This window comes from Cyprinodon variegatus, unplaced genomic scaffold, assembly GCF_000732505.1.
Source record: "Cyprinodon variegatus isolate N-32 unplaced genomic scaffold, C_variegatus-1.0 Scaffold160, whole genome shotgun sequence".
NCBI classification, from domain to species: Eukaryota; Metazoa; Chordata; class Actinopteri; order Cyprinodontiformes; family Cyprinodontidae; genus Cyprinodon; species Cyprinodon variegatus.
In genome coordinates, this window is record NW_015150613.1 from 311,633 (window position 1) to 315,635 (window position 4,003).

The following is a 4,003-nucleotide window of genomic DNA, read 5'->3' on the forward strand; positions in this document are numbered from 1 at the left end:
TAAACAAATTCCTTATTTTCTAACATCAGTTTTTGTTTTTATTGGATAATTTTGCTGGTGTCGCTTTCTTACTTTTTGCTGCCGTGTTTTCTACCCAGAGGCTTCAGCAGTCCAGTTAGTATGAACAGATCACATTCTGACAGCCGAGTAAAAATAGCAGCTGCTGGGTGCAACACAATTATTACTAGTCTTCTGACAACCTGACAGGAACTACTTTTTTTTCTTTCTGTCACATAAATTAAATAAAAGGAAATTAATATTTCTGTAAAAAAAAAAAAAATCCATCTAAATCTTTATTTGTAACAGTGAAGGTAACATTAGTAAAGAACTGAACCCTCAGCTGAGCTCAGACACTGACGGGCAGCAAAAAGCACAGAGTAAAAACTGTTTTTGTGATTTATTTATTTTTTTAACACTGAGGAATTTATTTTTCCAGATAGATTCTGTGATTTTATTGATTTTTCTTTCTCTCTCTATATATAGCATCAACGGATAAAAAAAAAACTTCTATATTAGCCAGGAAAGAAAAGGTCATCATCTGAGCTGCTTTGATAGAGTCGGAAGAAACTTTCTTTCATCTCTGTGGACATATTCTGGCTCTTCACTGCAGGAACAGGTCAAACCTGGAAAATAACTGCAGAGGAAAAGGTTTCTAGCTCTAAAAGAATGATGCAAACATCTCCTTATCACTCACCTGTTAAACTACAGCAACTAAATAATAAGCTAAACATGATAATCTCTTCTATCTCTGCACTCAGTGATGGATGGATTTCCAAAGCCATCATCAAATGCAACGTTTGAATAAAATATGCATGCAGATCATTCTTTAAACATTTTCTTTGATGATTTTGAAACTGAAGCTCAGAGAAAAAGTCAGTGATTTCAAGATAGGAGATAATTGAAGGGGTCCAAACATCCAAACCAGAAGCATTCTCTTTTTTTTAGGCTTCGGCCTCGTCTTCCCAACATCTGAATCCGCTCCAAGAGAAGGAAACTAATTCCTTTTAGAACTTCACACACTGAAGGTGACAAAGAGCCATTAACTTGATCCATTAGGACGGACCACTGCCCTCTTTCTGTTACATTCGTTAATGAAAAACGATACGTTCTGTAATTATTCTCTGGATCAAAGTGAAGCATTCATCTTTTTTATCTTTTAAAAAGGTCCGAAGCCTTTTAGATCCATGAACTCCTGTTCTAATGGAGTCAGAGAGATAAAAGCCCCTCTGACCGTCTTTGTGCTAACAGACTAAAACTATTTCAAATTTGGGGTTTTGGTGGAGTTAAAAAAGGTCACCCTGCTCTTTCCTTCTAACACATCAATTTAACAAAATATAAAATCATTGTTTTAGTAAAAACAAATAAAAAAAAGGCTGTGGAACAAAGCTTTCTAGTTTCACTATACGTTTCACATTTTTCAGTAAAAGATTAAAATACAACGCAGCTGAATGTTACATTAACTGGTTAATGCTGCAATAGTTAAGGTGCACAACAAAAACACTTCTTTCTTGTTGCTTAATCATATTAAATTTGACGATTTTCAGCTACATTGATGTGAGAAAAAGCATTTGCTATGTTATGTTTCTTCTCATATAAGTTCAAGATAAACAAAGCAGGATTATAACTGTCTGCCTGTTTAACATATTAAAAATGTAGCTGCTGTGATTGGCTAACACGTAAGCCAATCTTATGGACAAATGTCCTTTAATTGATTCTTTTTGGTTTTTAAAAATAACTTAGTAAAAGTAAAAACACCTTAACAGAAAAATACTTTGGTAGAAGGGAATGTAACTGATATTAAAAGTACTTAGTAAAAAGTCTGAAAATTGTTCACAACAATTGGAAAAAAAAAAAAAATAAGTATTAAGTATTTTCTTCAATAAAGAGGCAAGGCAAACTTTTTTTTTTTTTGTCCTTTTACTTTATAGGTGAAGTAATGGTGGTTTAATGTGTTAAAACCTGCTTAAGCTCTAAGAGAGCATGATATTCAAATGGTACCATTTATAAGAACTCGAAATAACACAGAAGTCTTCGGGTAGAAAGTAACTAATGTTAGAATACAGTGAAATATGTCCACTCCTACTAAACACACAAAAAAGAAAAAACTACAGTATATTGTATTTTGTCAAAATAACTTACAAGCAAAACAAGATACATTTTCTCTTCATTTTAACACCAATAATGAAGAACGGTTTAGCTCTAAGTTGTTTATCCGCTTTTAGGACAATGTTGAGAATGAAGTGTAGAGCATGGCTAACTCTTTCAAAAACTCAGTTTTTAAAGGCAAAAACTTGACAAACGATAATGTGGTGCATTATTGCTATAGACCAATAACCAATGTGGATCAGGATAAACAAAAAAACTTAAAGTACAACTCCAGTGTGTCTAATGTACCTAAACAGGAGTTAAGTTAGAGTATAGATAAAAAAAAATACTCATCAAAGTACAGATCCTTAAAAACGTTACTTTAATACTGTAACAAAGTAAATTTTACCAAGCATTTCTATTTGTTTAACAACCTCTTGCAGTAAGGAATTGTATTTTTTCTGTGGCCTAATATTTGCAGTTTGTTTCTCCACAGCAATGTAAATTACTAAAGGACTTTGTATACAAGCAGTGTGTCGCGGTTAGGTTGTCGCATGTATAATGCTGATATTTTTGATTTATGCTAAATTTTGAAGGGTGATCTGCGCTATGGTATTCCACACCACAACGCAAGAAGGACAATCACAAACTTGCTAGGATGGTGATTGTGGTGGGTGGCATGTTTCTCTGCAAACTAGCGTCCTGCACGGTGTCTGGGATACTGGGATGAGCTTCTAACTGGTCCATCTTCACGAGTCGTTTTCCACAATGGCGGTCATAAAAACAAAACAAGCCGGTAAGGAACCAACCAAACAGGAAATATGCATAGTGTAGAGCGGATGTAGATTTGATCAATCAGAGGCCTCCTTTCTCTCTTTCCTGCGACACTCTCTGCTGTCACATACAATTTTGGGGAGGTGCATCAGAGTGTCTGCTGAAGAGGGGGTGGGGGGGAGGTAGGGGGGCTTATCTGCGTTAACTGTATAAACCCGGCTTTGGACTTAGACAAACTTTATTGTCATTTTGTATACACAAAGTGTTTTGTATACACACACAGTATATGATGAACGAAATGTCGATGCATACAGCTTTTCAACAGTGAATGAGCAGCTTAGCAGTGAAGGAAACATTTCCATTTATAAAGTGCAGCAGTGATCAGAATGTAAACAGCGTAGGAGAGACATGGTAAAAAAAAAAGGCCTTGATGTGGAAAGTCCTAAATGTCCCATGAAGGACTTTTGACCAGATGATCAGCTGATTTCCGTACTTTGATTGAACCATTCTTTATTTTTCATCCACTCTTTGGTCCATTACACTGCAAAAAATTGAAATCTAAATAAGTAATTTGTTCCTAAAATAAGTACATTTGTTCTTGAATTGAGGAGGTAAGTGAGATACTTTGCCAATGGAACAAGACAATTTACATTTAAAATAAGAAAAAGCAACTGCATTGTCTTATTTCAAGTGCATTTTTATCTAATTACCTTATTTTAAGAGTAAAAATACTCATTCCATTGGCAAATCATCCCATTTACCTGCTAAGATTAAGGTAAAATACACTTGATTTAAGGAATTTTTACTTATTTCTAGATTGGTTTTGCAGTGTTTGGAGTCCCTATCCTGCTGACGACCGCTTTTGATTCAATATTCCGCTTTTATGTTAGCCTCTCAATACTTTGGTTTACGCAAGTGTTAAGGTCGGGTGGCTGAATAAAGTGTCTGAATCATCAACCCTTCACCACCATGTTTAATAGTTAGTGTTTTTTTTTCTTATACCCATGATACAATATGCTATACCTAAACAGAGATGGGAAGTAACAAAGTACAAATACTTCGTTACTGTACTCAAGTAGATTTTTCTGATGTTTTTACTTTACTTTACTACTTATTTTTATGGCGACTTTTTACTTCTACTCCT